Source organism: Helianthus annuus, chromosome 13 (assembly GCF_002127325.2).
Source record: "Helianthus annuus cultivar XRQ/B chromosome 13, HanXRQr2.0-SUNRISE, whole genome shotgun sequence".
Taxonomy (NCBI): Eukaryota; Viridiplantae; Streptophyta; class Magnoliopsida; order Asterales; family Asteraceae; genus Helianthus; species Helianthus annuus.
In genome coordinates this window covers 9,174,198-9,199,629 of record NC_035445.2, presented here as the reverse complement: position 1 = coordinate 9,199,629, position 25,432 = coordinate 9,174,198, and positions in this window count along the sequence as shown.

The following is a 25,432-nucleotide window of genomic DNA, read 5'->3' as shown; positions in this document are numbered from 1 at the left end:
GTGATGAAATCGAGGCTAGGAAAGAGTCTAGAAACAAACAAACAAACAAACAATTTATCTTTATTTGAAATCTGAGTTGTCGGAATAGAACTACTTGTCTTGATTTTGTCTGTAATAACCATGCTACTTTTTATGTCATGGTATGGGACGTGATGCTTTAAATAATTGGTAATCGTAGCTGTTATGGAAACTTCTGGACAATCTGTTTCGCTCAATGCTGCGGCCCTATGATTCCGCCATCGGTTGGGGTGTGACAGATTGGTATCAGAGCCATAACTTTAGGGAATTAGGCTAGACTCGACCTAGTCCGGGTCGACGTCTTAGAAATGACCTAGTCTATAGTTTAAGTACCAATAGACCGACTTGTGCAAACCCTGTAGAGGTCTTGCGCGAGCTTACTTGCTATTTCTCGCTCGCACTTACGATATACTATCACAATTGCCTTTCCTGAGGCAGTCGCACTATATTGAACCGGTGATTGGATCGAGATTAGGGGTGAAACCCGCAAACTCTCTATTAGATCGCTTGTTCGACCCGTATTTTATCTATAAACAAGAGGATTTGCGTTGAATCAGGAGTGAAATCCGTACTTTAATACAGATTTCCTTTTTCTATTTTTATCAAAACATGATATAAGCTGTTAAGTTAGGGGTGAAACACGAACCTTGACGACTTATTTCGCTTTCATTTTGGTTTTACAAAACTCTCACCAAAGCTTCGACGGACTCTAACGACTTGAAGTACCACTGTAACTGAAAGGATGCGTGCCATTCGCCCGAATCGAGGCGAGAGCACAGTCTCGAAAGACAAAGTGCGTACCAAGAGTCCTTGTGAATAGTCGAATCACTTTGGGTAGTCGATGTCTATCAAGCCTTAGGCGATCTATATTCGATTTCAATCTCGCATTTTCGTTGATTTTTATGTGTTTCGATTATGACCCGTAACTGCTGTTAGGCCCAATAGGTTTATGGATTAGTAGGATTGGCTAAATGGACCAAGCTTCTAGAAGATGGTGGGTATTAGAGTGGGCTTTAGGGAAATGGGCCTAGGGTTTTGGGGGAAACCCCTTACTATAAATAGGAAATGATAATTAAGGGCAAAGGGTTGGTTGATTAGTTTTTTAATCTTGTATTAGACAATTCCATATTGTATGCAAAATTAAGCATTCAATTCAACAATCTTTCATCATCTTGTTCTTGATTTCTTGAAGATCATCAAGCTTGGATTCCGCCCATCCTTGTTGATCGTTTGATATCGTTGTTTGATCCGTATTTTCGGGACTTACAATTGGTATCAGAGCCAATTTGATATCAAACATCAAGAAATTCTGCATTTGAATTTGGTTGAAGATCTTCATCGTGTTCTTCGTATTCTTCATCGTGTTCTTCGCATTCTTCGAAAAATCGTCATATTTTGCTTTTTGATCTTTGTGTTTGGTGTTAAAAATATTCATATCTTCGTAGGCATCATCACCTGACATCATCAGACATAAAATATCATTCCTTATCATCAACATCATCATTTCATCATTATCATCTGACAAACATCACTACTTTCATTAGAAATTCATCACATCCTCATAAGAATAAAAAACATCACTGTCATCATCATCGTACATCATTATCAAAACATTATCATCAACAGCCGACAAGCAGACAACAACATCATATCATCCGTGATCAATCACCTTCTCAATCCGGAATCGTCTGCAACAACATCCGAAACCGTCATCTCGGACCGTATTCATCATATAGTTTTCATCCGTACTTTCATCCAAAATTGATTACAAATCATCACGGATCAAACACTTTCATCCGTAATCATTCAAATTCAATCCGTGATCATCCGCAATCAAATATCATTCGTCCGAGATCAAGTTCATCTTTCATCCAAAACCGTATATCATCTAATCCGGAATAATTCAAGGTAAACGTTTTCATCCGTAATCAACTTCCATCCGTGATACATCAACTCATCCGTAATCCTCCACCATCATCATAATCTTCGTCCGGTCATCATCTTCATTCATCCATCCCGTTCATCTCCTTTGTCTTCTCCGATCACCGACAACCGTAAACGACGATCTGCAAACTCCGATCACCGTTCCCGTCCTTCACCTCCGTTCTTCACCGATATCCGTCATCACCGATCTCCATAATCGGACCACTGTAACCTCCATCACAATCACTTTAACCTCCGTTCATATCTCTAGTCTTCGTCAAACATACATAACTGTTCAACTCGTTCTCGTCTCCGGTTACCTTCATCATCTCCGACGGCTCCTCCGGTCACCTTCAACCTTGGTCATCGTCATTCCACCTGCAACGTGATCGCTCATCATCGTCCTTCGCAGTCTTCTCCGACCATCGTATCATCATCTTCGACTCCATTCACCGAACATCATTCATCACCACCATATTCAGTTTGTCTTCTCCGTTTGTCTCCGACACACCATCGACCTCCTCCGACCACCGTTACATCACCATCCTCACCACCGCTGTTCACAGTCCGGTCACCGTCGATCATCATCACCGTGGCGGCTGAACCTAACATTTAGGGTTTCAGTTGGTTTGAACGTCGAAGAAGACTTAAACGACATATCTTTTGTCGTTTAGGTTTTTTAAATTATTATTATATAATTATTATAATCAATCAATCAATCATTAACTAATCATTACTCTATCATTAATATTATTTAATAGTTTTTATTAATTAATAATTATAATAATAGTTTAATTTTTATTAAAAAATCTAAAAATTAATTTAAAAGGTTTTATATAATATATAAAGTAAAGGTTAAAAATTATGATTTAAAAAAATAAAAAATAAAAAGGAGGTTATAAAAAAAAGGGGTTTATTATTAATTAAAAAGGTTTTTGTTTCGTTTGGGGTAAAAAGTTTTGACAGGTTTTGAGATACGGTACACGAAGCGGGACCGTTCGATTGCAAGTGTTCGAAATGTCTACAACCCAAACTCAGTACTCAAACATTGTCTTCAGCCCAATATGTAATCCAAAGCCGAATGCAAATCCGAACATTGTCTTCAGCCCAATCATCCAAACTACCGTTAACTGCACTGCACCCCAGACACAAAATCAAAACCAAAACCCGAACCTGAACATGATGGATAGTGCTGACGATTCGCGGTTTGAAATCATTATTTCTGAAGATGGAGCTGGAAGGTTGCGGGATCGAGTGAAAGAAAAGCTAAATGAGCTTATAGGAGAATACAATGTTGATCCTGTCGTGGAATTTGTGATCCGCTTGCTTAAAAGAGGGAGACGAAAAGAGGAAGTAAGGAATCGGATGAATACTTTTTTGGGTAATGATAATGACTCCTTTGTTTCTTGGTTGTGGGATCATTTACAATCAAACCAAGATCTATATGCATAGTCAAAAGAATCTCATCCCGAAGAAGTGGCGAAACAGAAACCTCAAGCCCAGCAAGCTGCAGTCAATAGTCTAGCACCCCAAGTCCAAACTCAGCCAGACAAACCAAGATCGCTCATTGACACTGTCAACTATCTGTTGTGTACTGAACCTTGCAGGAATAGGGTTGCACAACTTAGGGCACTCAATTCTAAAATGAAGGATGATTACAACAGTGTCATGGCAAAGAACATCGGTCTTCGAGAGAACAATAAAATTCTCTATGAAAAGATTGACGCACTTAAGAAGGACATAGCTCAACTTCATAGAGACGTGAATCAACAGCAATGTTGGGTTCACGACTATAAACATAGACTCACAGTTAAAACTCTTGAATGTGACTCTGTGAAGGGTGAGCTAGAGCTCCTCACTGGAAAGTATAAACAAAACGAGTTAAACATTAAAAAGTTTGATACTTCCAGTGACACTGTTCGTAATCTGTGCGATGTGCAACTTGCTTATAAAGAAAATAAGGGTAAGGGTTTTGGCTACAAACAGGTTCCACCGCCATATAATCATAATTACTCAAGAATGCCTACTACTGAGCAAGAACAAGAAAATTATGATACAATGATTTATGGTAAACCGAGTGATTATGTTACATGGGAGCCTTTCAAACCAAAGAATGCCAGACCCGCTGATTTTCAAAAACCAATGAATTTTGTTGAAAATACGGATCAAACAACGATATCAAACGATCAACAAGGATGTGCGGAATCCAAGCTTGATGATCTTCAAGAAATCAAGAACAAGATGATGAAAGATTGTTGAATTGAATGCTTAATCTTGCATACAATATGGAATTGTCTAATACAAGATTCAAAAACTAATCAACCAACCCTTTGCCCCTAATTATCATTTCCTATTTATAGTAAGGGGTTTCCCCCAAAACCCTAGGCCCATTTTCCCTAAAGCCCACTCTAATACCCACCATCTTCTAGAAGCTTGGTCCATTTAGCCAATCCTACTAATCCATAAACCTATTGGGCCTAACAATCTCCCCCTAGGTTTACTGGATTAGTTGTTGAATCCGTCAGGAGGACCACCAGGCAACGGAGCCGGATCAGCAAACACACGATTCTTGAACTTCTTCTTCAACTTAACTTTCAACAGATATCAACATACCCGCTTCGCTTTGTAGTTGCTCGATCGTCTGATCTTTGCTTGATTTTTGAGCTTGCAAGGATGAGATCTGAGCTTCCTTTTCTTAGGAACTTCTCTGTTTCTGGGAGCAATTCTCTCAGACTGCAATGTAGATCCACCGGTGATCAACAACTCTACTGCATCAAATGAGGGGGAGCAATCTGGTATAGCATAAGGAAGTTGCTGGTGCACAATTCCACATCGAATCGGGTATGAGAAAGTTGCTTCGAGCAAGTTAAAGGTCCGGATCATGATGAGGAACATGCATTGGTGATGAGAAAGAAGTTCGAAATGAGCTCGTTGGGAGAAGTGAATGTTTCCAGGCACACAAGTTCGTCAAAACAGGGATATGAAGCGTACATCAGCTGGATGCCAATTCTTGGGGGACAGTCTCATCTCTTGGCAGTGCAAGAAGCAACAGCTCACTTTTGCAGCGGAAGCAAAGTACGTTGCAGCATCTGCTGCCTGCTGCTCTCAGGTTCTTGGTTCTTTGAATACAACACCAGCTCAAGGATTACGGTTTGACATATCTAAACTCCACTACTTATTTTGATAATGATGCCGTTATCCAGATTATCAAAAACCCTGTCTTTCAGCATAAAACCAAGCACATTGACATCAAGGTGCACTCTATTTGTGATTGCTATGACAGAGGATTGTTTAAACTTAAATAGATCCACACTGATGCTAATTCAGCAAATCTTTTTATAAAACCTGTCAGCATCTCGAGATTCAATGTGCTTGTAGATCTTTTGAAAATGACACGTATCACCGACTGAGCGATCAAAAAAAAAAAAAACCAAGGTTTCTATACTAATGTAAATAAATAAGTAAATTTGCACATAAAGTGTGATGCACAAATTTAGGGGGGGGGGAGAGGGACATATATGTACATATGCTTAGTTTGAGGGGGAGAAAAGCAAAAAAAAAAAACATATATGTACATACGCATCGTTTGAGGGGGAGAAATAGTTGATTGGGAAATGAAATAAACTTTCGTGCTAAAGAACTTGATTAACACACGTAAGGTTTCAATGTTAAACAGGCTAGGCTCCACTGCGATGTGTTGCTAGGTCTACCGCTCGAAAAGCAAAAAAGAAGCAAAGTGATACAAACATAATGGACTGGACATCTCGTGGGTAACAGACCAACAGTGCATGATTTCATGGTCTTAAATCCTGCGTTGATAGATAGCCAACATCTGAAGTTTCGGGTCTTTATACTGATGATTCATCCAGGATATCAGAGCTGTCCCTCTGCTGTACGAAAGTACTGACCTGGACACAGTCAGGATATCTTGCTAAAAGAGCCCTCGTCAGATCTTCCTTGGTCTCTCTGCTGTAAAACATAAAAAATAGAATAAAGGGGCTCTCGTCAGATCTTCCTTGGTCTCTCTGCTGTACGAAAGTACTGACCTGTTCACCAGGAAGTCTGGCATTGAAAAAAAAATAAAAAATAGAATAAAAGGATGATCTCAGTATACTCACCTCCTACGATGAACCGTTGTGCTTACCTTGATCGCGGGGGTATGCCTTGGAATGGGACACACAGATGTCACAGTATAAATCTACCTAAAAGCGTATCACAAAGCAAAAAGTTGAAGTTTGAGTGGTGGATTTAAGAGGACAAACATATCAACAATTGCGTGGACCAACCTAAGTAAACGAAGAGCTGAAAAGTGTCCCTTAATCAGTTCAAGAACGATTTTGATCCCATGGCAGGTTCTCCCTATATTACTCCTCCATTAGTTTTCTATTATTAATTTCTTTTGTTTTGATTATTTCTATGCTCAAAAAGGGGTTGCTCGGTTGGTTGGATCGTTGATTTTGAGAAAGATGTTTTCTGTCTTGAAAATGCAAACATTAAAGTAATAATCTGGCCCACTGTTTCGGATTGGGGCCCACTGTTTCAGATAAAATGAATCAGATCCGGCCCATTGCTCTCGAATGTAATTCAGACTACTGTTCTGAATTGGGGCTGGCTCGTTGATCTCAGGCCCAAATCTGAAACTCTACAAATTGTCAACCATTTCTCTTTCGAGTTACATTTCGGACTAATCTCTTTTCTTAAGCATTTCGGATCCTCTCATTGTCTTCCCAGACCACTTATTCGAATTACAAGGTTTGCAGGTTCTTATACATATCAAACCAAAGCCTTTGAATGCCACAGATGCCGAAGAACATGGCGCGCAACTCATGAATGCTGCCGCTAAAGCTGCGATAGAACTGAAGTGTTAGAGATGGTTGAAAAGGAATCAAACAACGACAGTGATGCGGAAGTGATCGTCTCTGAGAGTGTTGAGGAACCCGTTCAAGAATCAACGTATATGAAGGCTGAAGACCTTCAAGCCCTGATTGAATCTTTGAAGAATAGTGTCGGAAACCCTCCTTCTGTATCTATTCCTGAAACTGAAGATGATTCGAAAGATGATGCTGAACAAGCATCCAACAAGAAACGAAGAACCGAAACAGCTCCTAATAATCATTCTACTGGCCCAAGCTCAGAACCTTAGCCTATTATGCTCATCGATCCAAAAGTCACTGCTGCCACTCAAGAAACAAGCACGCAAGATCTCGATTTTGATTTAAAAATCGATTTCGATCTCAATATGCCTGAAACAACTCATTCGCAACTAGAAAGCTCAAGCGGCATCAGGTTCAATGTAGGAAGTTCAAGTGGTGCCGATTTCTCCGAGCATGATGAAGCAGCCATGCGCTTTGCAGCCAGCAAGATACAATTTATTGACGAAAGAGATAGTGATGATGATACGACTGTTGATGTAGCGAAGTTGCAGCGAAGAGTGATTGTGTTGGAACAAGATGTTGCCCTAAAGGAAGCTCAGATCTCGTCCTTGCAAGCTCAAAAATCAAGCAAAGATCAGACGATCGAGCAACTACAAAGCGAAGCGGGTATGTTGATATCTGTTGAAAGTTAAGTTGAAGAAGTAGTTCAAGAATCGTGTGTTTGCTGATCCGGCTCCGTTGCCTGGTGGTCCTCCTGACGGATTCAACAACTAATCCAGTAAACCTAGGGGGAGATTGTTAGGCCCAATAGGTTTATGGATTAGTAGGATTGGCTAAATGGACCAAGCTTCTAGAAGATGGTGGGTATTAGAGTGGGCTTTAGGGAAATGGGCCTAGGGTTTTGGGGGAAACCCCTTACTATAAATAGGAAATGATAATTAGGGGCAAAGGGTTGGTTGATTAGTTTTTGAATCTTGTATTAGACAATTCCATATTGTATGTAAGATTAAGCATTCAATTCAACAATCTTTCATCATCTTGTTCTTGATTTCTTGAAGATCATCAAGCTTGGATTCCGCCCATCCTTGTTGATCGTTTGATATCGTTGTTTGATCCGTATTTTCGGGACTTACAACCGCTGACTCTGATATTCGCCAATTTTATGTGTTTATGTGTGATTTTACATGTTTTTATGTTTCAATTTTGGCAATTTATACGCTTCTCGATGTCCGCACCGATCGACACACACGAATCGCACTGCACATCTACCTCAAAACGCTACCAAATCGAAAGATCGCATACTATGCTACTCGCGTATGTTATCTTATACGATGTATGCTCGTAAATCGCAAACGCTATTCTCTAACGCGCGCGACTTTGAATGATAGGTTTCTGTATTCTGACTGCTTCTATGTGCCTCTATGTGCTCTATGTGCCTTACGTGTTTATGTGCTTATGTGATTCTGTGATAATGTGCCTATGTGACTATATGTTTATGTGCTTATTCATGTTCCTGAGCTTTAGTAGTACTAGGCGTATGAGGTGAGATTCGATTAAATAGTGATTGAATCCTATGACGATGTTTGTTGCAGACAATGTCGTCAACTGGATCTCTTCACTCTCGCGCTATGAAACGTAAGCAAGCTGACAAGCGACTCGCCTTTCTCATCGCTACTCAGATAGCTAAAGTACTTCCTCAGATTGTTAGTGAGCTGAACGAGAACGCTAGCAAATCATCTGAAGAGTCTCGAACAGATGCGCCAAAGTCTGCTTTTAGTTTTAAGCAGTTCAAAGCTTGTGGTCCAAAAGAGTTTACTGGCGAAGATGGCCCTACGGCTATGTTCCAATGGTTTGACTCTATCGATGTCACTATGCGCCAGAGTGGATGTCCTGAAAATCTCCGTACTCTGAATGCTACTGGCGTCTTCCAGTCCCGCGCTTTAGACTGGTGGACGGCTGAGAGAAACAAACGCGGAAATGACGCAGCTTATGAGTTGACATGGGATGAGTTGAAGAACATTATAATGGAAGAGTTCTGCCCTCCCCACGAACGCCAAAAGTTGGAGGACGAATTCTAGCATATCAAGCAGAAAGATGGAGAGAACATAGCTCTGACTGCTCGCTTTAAGCAGCTCAGTATCATCTGTCCTGACCAAGTGAAGACGCCTGAGATCACAAACAAGAAATACATCCACGCTCTGCTGGATTATGTGGCTGATTTTGTTCAGGCCGCCAAGACAACTACCATCGAGGAGACTTACCTGCTTGCCGCTGAAATCAACGATAAACGTGTTAAGGCTCGTATCTGGGACAAAGCCTCGAAGAATCTACACCAAGCGACAACCGCCACCACTGCTGAAACCGCCACCGCTGCTCCTCAATCATCCAAGTCATCTCGTCGTAAGAGGAAGAATGCCAACAAGAACTGTGCTGTTACCACCGCTCCCCTACTTCAAGCCGTACCGGCTCAGCAACAACAACACCGCCAAGCTCCACCAGTTACCTATGCGCCGCCTGCAAAGCGCGCGTATACTGGTTCTCATCTTGCCGCAGCTCAAGCTCCCGTTCAACAAGCTGTTCTTCCTGCCCCTCAGGGTCAACAACAAGCAGCTCCAGCACCCGCGATCCACGCCAAAACTTGCTTCGCATGTGGCGATCCTAACCATTTTGCCAACATGTGCCCAAACAGGGTGGTCAGGCAGGAGCCTCAGCAGCAGCATCAGCAACAGCAGCCCCAGTAACAACAACAACAACAACAACAAGCACCACGCGGACGCACCTTCAACATCAATGTCCGCCAAGCTCAAGCTGACAACAATGTGGTTAATGGTACGTTCCTCGTGAATGGTATATATGCTTCGTGTTTATTTGATACTGGAGGTGATAACTGTTTTGTGTCGTCGGAATTCAAAAAGCTCCTAAATCGTAAGCGCAACCATCTACCCTCGTCATTCGATGTCGAAGTTGCCACAGGAAGGACCGTCGTCGTCAATTCTGTCCTCCGTGATTGTACCCTCGAGCTCAACAATCACATCTTTCCGATCGACCTTATTCCGATGCAGCTCGGAAGTTTTGACATCATAGTAGGCATGGATTTTCTTCGTGAGAATTGTGCCGAAGTTGTGTGTTTCGATAATATGATTCGCTTTTCGCTCGCTAATGGTGATTTATTGTGTGTTTATAGTGAAACTGCGTCAAAGGGTCTCAAGCTCATGTCATGTATCCAAGCTAGCAAGTATCTCCGCAAGGAATACAGAGCTTTCTTGGCCAACATTGTAGTAGCGGAGAAGGAAAAGAAAGGAAGACCGGGTGTAATCGATGTCCCCGTTGTGTGTGAATTTCCGAATGTGTTTCCTGATGATCTTCCAGGTCTACCACCAAGTCGTGATATCGACTTTCGTATCGACCTCATCCCTGGAGCAAATCCTTTTGCTAAAGCACCTTATCATCTTGCTCCGTCTAAAATGCGTGAACTCTCAAGTCAGCTCCAAGAATTTCTTGATAAAGGCTTCATTCGCCCTAGCACCTCTCCTTGGGGCGCACCAGTCCTTTTCGTTAAAAAGAAGGATGGGTCGTTCCGGATGTGCATCGACTACAGGGAATTGAATACGCTAACCATCAAGAATCGCTATCCCCTGCCTCGAATCGATGATTTATTTGACCAATTGCAAGGTGCTTCATGTTTCTCGAAAATCGATCTACGTTCAGGCTATCATCAATTACGCATCCAAGAGGAGGATATACCCAAAACCGCTTTTCGCACCCGTTACGGCCACTATGAGTTCGTTGTTATGCCTTTTGGTCTAACCAACACACCCGCGATTTTCATGGTTCTGATGAATCACGTGTGTAAATCATTTCTCGACTGCTTCGTCATCGTGTTCATCGATGATATCCTGATCTATTCAAAGTCGAAATCTGAACACGCACAACATCTACGTTTGGTTCTCGAGCTACTCCAAGGGAATCGACTCTATGCCAAGTTCTCCAAGTGTGAATTCTGGCTAGAGGAGGTTCAATTCTTCGGTCACATTGTCAATAGTCAATCGCGAAGATTGAAGCTGTTAACAGTTGGGTTACGCCTAAGAACCCGTCTGAAGTTCGTTCTTTTCTCGGACAAGTGGGCTATTATCGTCGATTTATCGAAGGATTTTCAAAAATCGTCGTGCCGCTTACCTCTCCCACGCATAAAGATAAGCCTTTTGCTTGGGGAACTGAACAAGAGACTGCCTTTCGAACCCTCAAGCACATGCTCTGCAATGCTCCCGTTCTTGCTTTACCCGATGAAAAATGTAGGATCGTTCGTTCGACCAATACGAGTCAATCAGAAGAGTTCGGATCCGAATCAAAGGCGGAATCAGTGGAACGGACGTGTAACCAGCTTGATGTATATATAATAGTCTTTATTATTGATATAACAGTGATTTACAACCTGGAGACAGTTCGGCAGCACTTCGTTATCGAATCAGAAAAGTTACAAATGAAAATCAAGGCCAAGGGTATTTATAGGGAGGTAATTCCGTGTGGAATTACCAAGGACATTTCATGCGGAATTAGCTTAAGCTAATTTCGTACGGAATTAACTTGTTAATCTTCATGCGGAATTAACTTTCAAGCGGAATTACCTAATTCCGTGCGGAATTACCATCTGGTAATTTCGTGTGGAATTACCCCAAACCACATAAAACCTGTTTTCTCGTACAACGAGCCCTGATCTATCAATCCTATTACATTACATGATATTGTTGGTGCATCCGTCTGTCGTCTTCGTCTTGTATAGATTGTATTTGATCAGGGTACGAAAAACGAGAAAGCGGTTAAGTAGAGATTCCGCTTGAAATGACATAAATTCAGTTTCAAGCGAAATCACTAGCTTGTTATTCCGCTCGAAGATGTGTTTGATGATTTTGCTCGAAACTGAATGTCCTGAATCCGCTTGAAATGCACATGGCATGTTCAAGCGGAATCTGTTGCCTATATATAGGCTGCTTGGGGCGAAATCAAGTAGAAGTTCATTCCGATTTGCTACGAAGTGCTGCCGAAGTGTCGAATCGCTGTAAAAGTCATTCAATCTATACAATCGACAATTTAAAGTGTATTGCTTACTGAATTGAACTCAGTTTCTTAGTTTTCGCCTCTGAAACTGAGATAAACTCTTCTGATCGACTCGTTTGGGTCTGAAAACGATCCTACAAGTGGTATCAGAGCTCAGGAAGAAGAGTTGTATACAATTCAGCTGCTAATTCTGTTTCTACACCATTCTTTTTCAAAATTCAAAACTTTTCACGGTTAAAATTGGCTCAAAAGTTCACAGTACACGTGTAAACATGTTTTAAGCAATCCTTAAAAATTTCAGGTTAAAATTCTAACTAAAACTGGTCATAATTGGTATTCTGCTTGAAATAACTCATGTAAAAAGTGACGTCAGCAGCATTTCTTCGTGATTCCGCTTGAAAAACCAGATTTCGCTTGAAATTTCTGGTTGATTTCGCTCGAAAAGCAGGTTCCGCTTGAAAGTTTTGGTGATTCTGCTCCAAAATTTTTTGGTGATTCCGCTTCAAGCTGTTTGGTGATTCTGCTCCAAATTACTTTGTGATTCCGCTCCAAGCCACCTTTCGGTTGAAAAAGTTTAAACTGATTCCGCTTGAATCAGTGTTTAGTGATTTCGCTTGAACAGTTATTGTTTGAAGTGTGGTTATTTCGCTTGAAGGACTGTTTTGAGAAATTCTTGATATTCGAAACATGGACGAGGATTTTTATTATGCATTTGCTACCCCGGTTACCCCGATCACTATTGCACAGAACACAATGCTGGAAAACGAAACGGGAACTATGCAAAACCGCCTAAGCTCATGAACATTGAGGAATATAAGGGTTGGGAAGGACGGTTTGAAAACTGGGTACAAGCTAACTATTTAGATGGTTGGGAATGTGTTGAAACGAAGTATGTGAGACCGATGAATGATGATGAAGAGGTGATTGCTATCAAAGACATGAGTACTGATGATAAACAGAAATACAAGAATCAGAAAATGATGTTAAGTCTACTACAACAAGCTGTGAAAGAAGACATCATGGTCTTATTGCAACATAACGGAAGTTCTTATTCAATCTGGAAAGCATTAAGATCAAAGTTTGTTGGTAGTCAGGAAATGATCAAGAACAAGAAATCGCTTTTGAAAAAAGAGTTTGATTTGTTTCGAGGTTTGAAGAATGAGAGCACAAAGCAGATTATAGAAATATACTGCAATTTGCTGGTCAACATGAGAAGGGTGAGTATCAACAAAGATAATGAAGAGTTGATTGAAAATTTAGCTGATGCATTGCCACACGAAACATGGGGAACATATTTGATGATTCTCAGAAACAAGAAAGGATTTAACACGCTAACTTTGAGTAAATTCATTGAAAAATTGGAAGCTCAAGAGATGGAACAGATAAAAATTTCCAGAATAAAAGTGTTTGATGGTGAACAAGACATCGGTTTGCACTATAAAGCTGGGTTGAATGAGAAAACAACCAACTTGTCACCAAAAGTTAAAACTGCATTCAATGCAAAGAACTCATCTGATAGTTCATCAAAAGGATCAAACAGCAATACAAGTTTCTCATCATTTCCATTGTTTGATCCGAATGTTTCAACATCTAGAAATGGAAAAAAGCTTCAATGCAACATTGTGTTGAACATTGAAAATGATCAGGAATATTCTGAAGAATTAGCTAAAAGCCATATATCTTTGTTGGGAACTGTTCTTGAATCTTATGGTAGTTTTGTTGCAGGTCGAATTGGGAATCCAATGCTGACAAAGGAAGATTACGATCAGATCAATACTGAAGAGATGGAGCTGATGGATATAAAATGGTGCTTGGCTAGCGTGTTGAGGAGAGCTGAGAAATTCAAGCAAATCACCGGAAGAGATGATCTTCGTGAGGCTAATGTTTCTACTTTAGGTTTTGAGAAATCTAAAGTCACTTGTTTTCGATGCAGGGAAAAAGGACACTTCAAGAAGGAGTGCACCAATCGAGAGGCAAGTGGAGCTCAAAATCCGTTCAACAACAACAATGATTACTACCGAAAGGCCATCTACCATCAAGTTGCTCAACATCTAACTCAAATCAACATCAAGCACAAACTGCTCATGGAAGAAATGTGATCGATGATTCTTCAAAAAGAGCTTGTATGGTAAATCAAGATGAGAAGAAACCATCAACATATTCAACTAGGATAAATATATACCAGCTGATGGCAAAGCATGTGTGATTGATCAAGATGACGAAAAGCTACCTGAAGGATTTAGCTGGGAGAATTTCACTTGGGATGATTATATTCCTGACCAAGCTCCTATTCACACAGCTTTTGTAGCCCGAGTTGAAGAAGATAGTGATGATGATGGTGCTGAATACTATGCAAAAAGAATGGTAGAACATCTGAAGATGATGGAAGAAAGTGATAGTGAAGACGAGAAAGCCAAGAAGAAAAAGAAAAAGGTAAAGACACCGGTGAGCAGTGACGATGAAACAGTACCGGTAGTGAGAAGAAAAGTGAAAGAAGTTCCAAAGTTCATAATTGAGGAAAAAGCTGATGCTAGTGAAATGAAAGTGAACTGTGAAACTTGTGTGATCTTGAAAAAGAAAAATAGTGAAATGCTTAACAACATAAACAGATTGAAGAAATCTTATAATGTTCTGAACAAAGCAATGAACATGAATAATGATACAAGTGAAGAGCAGGATACAGCAATGAAGACACTTCAAGGAGTGTTCATGATCAAACAGAAAGTTGTGAACAACTACATCGAGAAGTGTGCTGCTCTGGAACAAAAGCTAGAGTTACAAAGAATTGAAACAGAAAGGGTTAATCGTTTGTTGAAAAGTTACTCATGTACTTCTTATGTCATTGACAGGATATATCCTACTATTGAAGGCATGAAGGCATTTGAAGATGATTAAGTAACTGAAGAAAAGAATGTTGAAAAAGTTTCTGAAGAAAAGACTCTAGAGAAAAAGACTGAGAAGAAGAAAGACACTAAGAAAAAGGCTGACAAGAAAAATTCTAGTAAGAAACAAGGTGTCAGTTACAGCAAGTGTCCACCCCCGCTGGAAAATGGATATTTGCCCAGAAATCCAAATGATGAAAGTGTCAAAAAGGCTACAAACTTACAGTGGGAGTCGGAGTCCTCAGTCAATTTGCCAGAAAATATTGATGTCACGTTTACATTGTCTGACACTGATCAACAATCTCAATTGATGAAGAAAGTGGTGGATCATGTGTTAGATAACGATGAAACTGAGGAGTCAAAGTCAGAGTCTGTGTCGGAGTCAAAGTCCGAGTCCAGCATTCCGAGTCAAAATGAAAAACACGGCAAAAGAGTTTATAGTAATGAATTCCTGTTATCAAAATCTAATTTGAATGATGAAACATTTAAAGTGGCTTATACTTTAAATGATTCGGACAAATTATATTCTGATGAGGAATTTCCAATAAGAGGTGTCAAAAATGAGATGATAAAAAAGGTTTTCAAACTTACAGAAATTAACATTTCTGAAATAAAAGATTTAAATCTTACTGATAAACCTAAAAAATACACCTCAAGAATTAAGCAAAGAGAAAATAAGAAAAAAGGTCATGGTTCTAGTTTTCAAAAGAAACCTAACCATGCTAATTTCAAAAAGAAAGGTCTTGGTTTTACTCCAACAGAAAAACAGAAAAATGAAAAATATGTTCGTAATTTTAAATCAAAAATGACGTTTGTTTCAGGAACTTCATCAGAAGAAGAAGAGAAGAAAGCATTTTGGAGACAATCAAACAGAGAATTCCTTGCAAAGAAGCAAGAAGAGATGAAAAATGTTGGTCAGAGAAAGAAAACTCGAACCTGTTTCAAATGTGGTAGAATTGGACATCTTGCGGTGAACTGTTCGCAAGAAATTCAAACCAAACAGGGAGTTTCTAAACTCAAAGAGAAAGTGATTGAGTTTGAACCACCAATTGACCGAACCAAATTATTCAAAAACTCTAAATTTGAAATTGGTGAATGTTCAAACAGGTTTTACAAGAAGAGAGCTAAATCTGACAACCAGAAATGGGTTGTTAAGAAGTCTGGGAATAGCTCTAGCGATGATTCTGATAAGTCAAAATCAGAGGAGCTATTTTCTAGCGATGAATCTGATTCCACAAAATCAGAGGAGCCACAGGTTGAGGTAAAAAGTGAAAAGTCAGTAACTCAGATGGATGATGAAAATTTTCCCCCATTGAGTGCTGGAATTTTTAAGAAGAAAATTGGTAAAGTGGAAATTTCAAACCAATTTTATGATGATAAAAAGGTTTTTGACGTTGAAAAGGCCTTTAACCCCACTGTAAAACATATTTTTGGAAAAATGATTGATCAAAAAGTCAAAGGGGTTAAAGAGTTTTATGAGAAGAAGAGGAAAGGTAAGAAACCGAGTGATGATGACTCGGTAACACCCAAGGCTGGTCAGGCTTGGGTGGATATTTTCTTTGAATAAAAAACCTGATTTGCCGGAGTTCCCAGGTTGGTAAGCGTGGAACATGAATCGGCATCATTCTTTATATTTGATTATGTTTTACGTACAAGTGGTAGATCAGGGGCATTAATTTGTACTTGATTTTCTACAAGTGGTTGAAGACAATATGATGAACCACATCCCCGTCCCTACAATTGGTAAATCAACTAAAGTTATTTTCCAGAAAAACTATTTTGATTAAAACAAACTTAAGTGTTTTGAAATCATAATGGGAAAATAGTTTGTTGAAAGGGGGAGTTCTGATTGTTTACGCCAAGTGGATGGCGAATTGAGGCGATTTGATATCGGTTGTCAATTTTATTGTACAGTTTGTTTTCAAATTTCCTAAAATGTGTTTGCATTTTAGGGGGAGTAAATATTTCAGAAAATCCAAAAACATTTGATAATTTGAAAAAGTCAAAAACATGATAAAATGAAAAATGAGTTTTGTTGTGAAAAAGAGGAAATGATAGTACATCAGTGGACTATCATAACATGCTAAAGAAATGTAAAGGCAAAAAAGTTGATAAACAATCTCACTGATGATATGCCAGTAGGTTTTTACACATTTAGTAAATTGTGATGAGATATAAATCTAAAATTTCAAACTTGCTTATCTCGTGGGTAACATTTTCTTGGATATATGGGTAACCCCCGAAATCTTGTTTGAAAGGTCCCTCTTTCTGAGATACTAAGTCATTATACAAAGTGATATTTGGGGTATTATTCCGGGACTTCTGCTGAATGGAAATTCTGACCTAGTCCCCGAATAATACTTTCTTCAAATGCTTTAAAATATAGGCTCGCCCTTAGCAAAATGATGAAACAATAAAATTGATAATCATTGATGTTGAAGAAAAGATCCTCTAAAGGGGACACAACAAAAGTCGAACCGTCATCTCTCTGCTGAACGGAAGTTCTGACCTGAGCTCTCACGGTTTCGCATTCAACCCCTTTACAGATATCATCTATGGTATACTCACCTGTAAGACTCAATATTGGGATCTGGATACGAGAGTATATTCAAGTAGTGGGACACTCGAATAGGGTTAAGTGCTTAAGAAATTAATCTCGTATCTCGAAACAGTTGAACTTTGTGTGAAAATTGTTTAGAACTTAAAATGAAATCAAGCTTAACGGTGTTGGTGATTTGTCTCATAAACTGATATGATCCTCTTACACAAACTCACAAAAATAGTATCTGTAAATATTTCTTTACTGCATTTCTTATGTTCAAAAATCCAAAAAGATTTTAGTGTGTTTTAGCATAAATTTTGAAAAATCCCAAAAGATTTTCGACAACTGGTGTTGAAGAGCTGATTTTCAAAATCTCAAGTGCTAAACATGACAAACAGGTTTGGAAAGATTATGATTTTAAAGTATTAACAATCTATCTTACAAGTGGTCATCAGAAGTTTTGAAAATGATATTCCTGCAAGTGGTTCATCAGAATCTGAAAGATAAATCATTTTATGATTTCTACAAGTGATGTCGGAGCATGTTAATGTTTGATATCATAAAACTTATGTTTGTAGTAGAGTTCATATGCAGATTTGAGTCAGGCAACGATTCTGAACCTGTGAAAGCCAGACTGCGATCTCAGCTGATTGAGAGGGGGAGTCTGAGTTGCAAAGAGCCAGGTTTTGATTCTGAGATTGTTGCTGCTGAAGATATTAAAGATTCAACATTTGAGAGGGAGTGTATGTTGGAGATGATGAATAGGGAAGACATCAACATCCGAGGAAAAAGTTTGTTAGTAATGAAAGAGAAGAGAAGATAGAGATTGAGGATGCCTACAGAGTCAGATACTTCAAAGAGAAGCCCGAAGACTGATAAAGACTGAAGATGCGAAGACTCGACACTGAAGACTCCGTCAACATCCGAGGGGGAGTTTGTTGGTGCATCCGTCTATCGTCTTCGTCTTGTATCGAGTCTTGAATAGATTGTATTAGATCAGGGCACGAAAAACGAGAAAGCGGTTAAGTAGAGATTCCGCTTGAAATGACATAAAGTCAGTTTCAACCAAAATCACTAGCTTGTTATTTTGCTCGAAGATGTGTTTGATGATTTCGCTCGAAATTGAATGTCCTGATTCCGCTTGAAATGCACATGGCATGTTCAAGTGGAATCTGTTGCCTATATATAGGCTGCCTAGGGCGAAATCAAGTAGAAGTTCATTTCGGTTTGCTACGAAGTGCTGCCGAAGTGTCGAATCGCTGTAAAAGTCATTCAATCTATACAATTGACAGTTTAAAGTGTATTGCTTGCTGAATTGAACTCAGTTTCTTAGTTTCCGCCTCTGAAACTGAGATAAACTCTTCTGATCAACTCGTTTGGGTCTGAAAATGATCCTACAGATACAAGACGAAGTCAACAGACATAGTGCACTAACAGACTCCCCCTTGGATGTTGACGAAGTCTTCAGCATCTAATCTTTAGCATGACACATCTTCAGTCTTGATCAGTCTTCTTGCTCTTTTCGAATTATCTAACATTTTAAGCATCCATCTATCTTTATCTTCTTCCATCAGCTTCTATCTTGAATATTATACCAGGCTCTGACTCTGGCTCTTACATTAACAACTTTCTTCAGGCTCCCCCTTTCGTTAAGCTTCCGTGCTTTAGGGATCGTCACCTGGCTTTCTGTTTACAAGCTCCCCCTTGCTTCAAGCTTGTCTTTAGACTCCCCCTTAGACTCAGCTGTCAGGATCGTAATCTGGTATCTGCAAATTCTCATACTTTTATAAGTAATAATCTTTTGAAATTGTCCAGAAATCGTAATCTGGCTCTATACAACTATCTAAAGCACTTTCCCTATCAACAATTTTCATTGATTTGGCAGCATTAAGAATCCAACATCAAAAACTGACTCTTTTATAAATTTTAACAATCTTAGCATCCAAATCCCTCACAGTTAATCATTCAAGTCCAAATTATTGACCTTGGAGATATCACAACTGTTTTTGATTTTTGATTTTAAAATTTCAAGTTTCAAATTAATGAACTTGTTTTATTTTCAGAAACACAATCAACATATTTAGATTTTGAAACTTAGCATTCAGACATCGGTTGTTGAAACTAAAGTGAAATCAAAATCTTTTTGGATTTTTCTGAAACATAAAACAGTAAAGAAATATTTACAAATATATTTACAGACAATATTTTTGTTTGAGTTCGTGTCAGAGGATCATATCAGTTTCTGAAAAATCACTAGTACCGTTGAGCTTTAAACACTTTAAGATCTAAACGATTCACCTAGATTGTCAGTATACTGATCCACTTAAATTTTCACACAAAGTTCAACTGTTTCGAGATACAGATTTAGTATTTAAAGACTTAACTTATTCGTGTGTCCCACCTCTTGAATATACTCCCGAATTCAGATCCCAATATTCAGTCTTACAGATGAGTATACCTAGATGATATCTTTACGGGTTAAATGCGAAACCATGAGAGCTCAGGTTAGAACTTCCGTTCAGCAAACAGATGACGACTTGTCTTTTGGTGTGTTCCCTTTAGAGAATCTTTTCTTCAACAGCACATGATTAGCACTTTTCAATGTTTCATCATTTTTGTACTGAGGGCAGCGCTATATTTCAAGCAAGCAGAAAGTATTATACGGGGACTAGGCCATTGCTTCCGCAAAATCAGAAGTCCCGGGATAATACCCTAGATATCACTGAGTATAAAGACCTAGTATCTCAGAAAGAGGGATCTTTCAAACGAGATTTCAGGGGTTACCTATATATCCAAGTAGTGTTCCCCATGAAATAAGTAAGCTTGAATTTAAGTTTATATCTCGAAAACAATCTACTATGCGTGTAAAAACCTACTGGCATATCATTAGTGAGACCGTTTATCACATCAAAACATTCCATTTCTTTAGCGTACCATGATTGTATACTGATGTACTATCATTTCCTCTTTTTACGCAAAAACTCATTTTCAAATTTTATCAAATTTTCAAATGTTTTTGTATTTTCTGAAATATTCTCTTACTCCCCCTAAAATGCAAAACCATGTAAAGAAAATTTGATAACCGATGTAGATAGCTTTGTCTCGCCATCCATTTTCTGCTTAAAGTGTACCGAATTTCATGAAAAGCAGTAAATACCCCCATGATTTACAACACATTGATCTTTTACAGTTTGAAAGCCGTTTTTCACTCTTGTGAAATTAATCATGTTTGTTCCGCCGTGAGGGTTTCGGCATATTCAAGTAACATATTTTTGATTTTTCAAATTTTTGACAAAATAAAAACATATTTTTGGTTTTTAATTTTTCAATTTTTAGGGTTTTTGAAAAATTGTTTATTTATGTACAAAAATCAAACAAACTCCCTGTTTAACTAAACCAGGGTTCAGCAACCTCCTCTCCTCGTTGTGCCAGGCTGCTCCAACTTCCATTCTCACAATCTTTGGTTTTGTTGAGCACTTGCACATTTAAAGTATTCAATTACTTGAACAATTTAGCCCAGGTCTTCTTGACCTTAGGCATATTAACACAATATGCTTCACTCAATTTTGGAAAATCTTTGTCGTTTTGCACAAAGACTTTTTCAATTTTAACTTCAACTTTTTCATTAACTTTTGAAATCATTGGTTTCTTAACTGACCAAGTTTGTCCTTTTGAAGCACCTCTTTTGTAAAAATGTGAGTCTTTTTGAAAATTTTGATTTTGAACAACTTTTGGTTTCCAAAACTGTTGGAGTTTTGTCATATCAACTGATGTTTTCCAACTTTGTGTTGTTCTTAATCTAGGTGTGTGAGAATTCAAGGTCTGTTTTGAATCGAACCTGTTCGGGTTTGATTTCCAATTTTGGTTCGAAACAAACTTGTTAATGTTGTACCTCCAAGTTTGTTTGGAATCAAATCTGGTTGACCTTTGTTTCACATCCTCAGATTTTTGTTTCTCAACATTTTCAGATTTCTTTTTCGACTCAACATCAACAAGTTTCAGATTTGGACAGTTGCGTGCAAGATGTCCAGTTTGATCACATTTGAAACATGTTCTCTTGGACACATCTTTAACATGTGGTTGTTGCTTTTTCTTTTGAGTATAGAACTCTTCATTAGACTGATGCCTAAATTGAAATTCTTTCTCCTCTTCTGAACTTGTTCCATGAACAAAGTTCATCTTTGTCTGATAATTTAGCGTTTCATTTTTATTTCGACTTTGTTTCTTCTTATAACCTAACCCAGCCTTCATGTTTTTCTTCTTGAAACCAGGTTTGTTATAAAAAGTTTTGTGACCTTTTCCAGCAAGCTTTGAAATTTCAGACTTTTCAATTTCAACCATTTTGAAAACTTTGTTAATCTTTTCTGAAATCACATTCTGAATCAGGAATACAACATCTAAGAATAATTTGTCTGATCCAATTATGGTATAAACTAATCCTTTTGAACCATCATTCAAATTTTTCCTGGATTTTGAATTTTTCAAATATTCATCATGAAGATTACCTTCATTTTCATCCTGTGATTCAGATTTACCTTTTTCAACCGACTCTTCTTTCAACACACTTTCAACGACTTTACCTACCACCTCTGAATCATCAGAATCATCAGATTTGGAATAGGTTACGTCAATGTTGTCTGGCAATTGATCTACCAAGTTGAAAGCTTTTTCAACCTTTTCATCATCATAAAATACAAACTTTTCCGGTGGTGGAACTTGATGATACTCTGAGCCAATACCTTTCTTGCTTTGCTCAGAATCTTTTCCATCCGGTTTTATGTTGAAAATACGTTCAAGCACATATGATGACGCATGGTAACTTTTAAATTTGTTGTTATCCTGTTCTAAATCAGCAATCTGATGTTTTAGCTTAGCAACATCTTCAATATATGAATTTACAACATCTTGTTTAATTTCATACATTCGTTTTAATTCATTTATTGTTTCAGAACAGTAATTCAATCTTGATTGAACAAATTTCATTTCACCCTTCACCTTTTCATATGACTCTTTTGTAATGTGATATGCCAATTTTATTGAATCATATTCTTTCTTCATTTCTTGACAAACATTTTTTTTTGAGAACATTCTTCTGTCATTTTCAAAACATTTTCTTTCAAAACTTCATTTTCTTTTTCTAACTTTTTACATTTTTCTGAAAGTGTTTCGTCGTTATCTTTCAAAACTTTTTCATTTTCTAACATTTCCTTGCATATATTTTTGAAAACTTCTTCAATTTTTGTGAATTCAAGATCTCTTGTTCTGAACTTTTCATCTTTTTCAGTACAAGCACTGCATGGTTCCATGCATTTCTTGCACTGTTCAACCATTTTTAAAATTTCAGAATCAAAATTTATCTCAATGATTGGCACTTCGGTGTTTTCTGCTGCATCTGTTTGCTTCAGCTCTTCCTTCTTCTCATCATTAGCACCTTTATCACCAACACTATCTACATTCAAACTTCATTTCTCTTCTTTCTTCTTCATTATTTCTTCATCAACATGCTGTTTTTCAGTAACAACTTTTTCTTCAACAACTTCTTCTTCTATCTTCACAACCTCAACTTTAACAGCTTCAACTTTCACATCTTCAGCAACCTTCTTCAAATTGTTCACCATCTCATCTACATTCTTCTTCATTCTTTCTTCATCTCTCTTCCTCAAACTCGATATCATGACATGTCTTATGTCCTTTTCAAGCCTTTTTGCATATGTTTTATCTTTTTCAACATTTGTATAATATTCGACTGATCGGGGAATTATGAGAAGAACATCATAAAAAACTATGTCCTTTTTAGGAACAACAGGTTCACCTTGTCTGTTGAAATAACACTCTCTCTTTTTATCCCATCTTTTGTTGCTTACTGCACTTTCATACTCCTCTTGCATTTCATCCATCATGTTCCAAGCAATGTTTCTTTCTCTGTAAGTTTTCTCACTCAGAATCTCTTCTCTGGTTTTCTCTTTGATTTCAGCTATAACATTTTCTTCTTTGTTTTCCTCTTTAATTTCAGCAACGAAAACATAATGTTGACTTTTTGATGTTTTTCTTCCATGAGCTGTTACAACACGATCTTCTTCTGGAAGAATATGACTCCAATCAAACCCTTCATCATCATGGAAGACAGCAAGTGCTCTTGATTTTTCTCTGGGATTATTTTCAATCATCTTTGGCTCTTCTCTGCTATGGTGGTAAATCACCTTTCGATAATAATCATCATTGAAAGGTTTCTCCGTTTCAGCAACTTCAGAATTTCTACATTCTCTTTTGAAATGACCTTTTTGTTTACATCTGAAGCAAGTCACTTTGGATTTGTCGAATCCAAGCTTTGTTGACGGACCACCTAATGATTGCTTCCCGGTAATCTCCATGTATCTCTGAGCTCTGCGAATGCAACTTGCCAAACACCAGCGAATGTCTATGAGCTCCATTTCTTCAGCATCAATCTGGTCGTAGTCTTCTTTGGTCAACTCGGAATTTCCAATTTTGCCTGCAACTAGACCTTCATACGATTCCAGGATTGATGCAACTTATTTGCTGTTTAGCTGCATTGATGCTCATAGCCGGAGAATTTTTCAACTTAAGAGCAATGTTGCACAGTATATCCTCTACTTCTTCAGAATTAGCTTTTGAAGAGAATGAATGATAACCCGGATCGTAACTTGATGAGTTTTTCTGAGGTTCTTTTGTCCTCTCACCACTGAATGTTGTCTTTGGTGATTCACCAGCTTTCACTGAAGGTAAATTGCCTTTGTAATAGAGACCAACATTCTGTTGATGCGAAGAACTGCTCATCCTGTTCTGCTTTTGCAATTCAAGCTCATGACTTTCTATCTTTTCTATCAAGACATCAAGAGAAATTGTATCATATAAAGCGTCATTTTTCAATATGAATACAAATGTTTGCCACTAATCAGCTCGTGGTAACGCTTCTATGATCTTATCAAATATTTCTTCTCGAGTTTTGACAATGCCAAAACGATCAAGTTCAATTTTTAAATGACCAAATCTCTCTATCATTTGTCTAACTGATTCATCTTTCAAACTATCAAACAAATCAAATTCTTTCTTTAATAATGCAATTTTATTTTTCTTGATTTGTTTACCCCCCTCAGCTTTTACCCGTAAAGCTTCCCAGACAGATTTTGATGTTCTGTCATGTTGCAATAAAGCAAACATGTCATTTCTGATTGAATATTGAATTAAAGCAATCATTCTCTGTTCAGCTGAGAATTCTCTTTTGTCATTTGCTGATAAATTTTTGAGCGGGGTTTCTTCTCCTTTATCATTGGTCGGCCTTTTATAACCAAATTCTAAACAGAACCAGCTTTCATGAGCATAAGCTTTTGCCCAATTTATGAACCGATCTTTCCACCAAGTGTAATCCTCAATGCTTTAAAGAGTTGGTGGTTTTGAATGTGTGTCGTAAAAGTTATCATGTTTAATGTTCTCATTTACCGCTTTTGTAATGGTTTTTGGTGTGACAGTTGAGATTTCGGAAGACTCGGATGTAAACGCGTTGTAGAACGTATTGTAGAACTCTTCAGCCATGATGTGAAATTCTTGAATTATCTGGAGACAGCAAACAAACAAACACAATCAGTTTAAACAATATCAACCAACTTGAAATAAACAGACACTCGGTTGACGTGAAATGATCTTGACACAAAATATCCACTTTCAAACGAGATCAAGTCTCAAGCGAAATCACTTCTTGGTGTGGAATAACCTTTTCAAACGAAATTGCAATTCACACGAAATCAGAATTCAAACAAAATTGTAATTTCGCGTGGACTGACTGAATGAAATATAGTTTCGTGTGAAAACAACTGGCACTCAAACGAAATTAACTAATTTGAAACGAAATTATAATTTCGTATGAAATGATTCAAACGAAATTAAATTCCATACGAGATTAGCTGTAAGTTCAAGCGAAATTAATCCAAGGTAGCTAATTCTGTGCGGAGTTAAGAACCAATTCAAACGGAATTATGCTGATGTCATTTTGTCCGAACAGTTTTTCAAACGAAATTACAAGTTTTATCAATTTTAGATCGAAGTTTAGTTCAATTCTTTCAAGGATTAGTTAAAACACTGTTTCGCATGATATATGTGAAATTCAATCCATTTTGACCGTT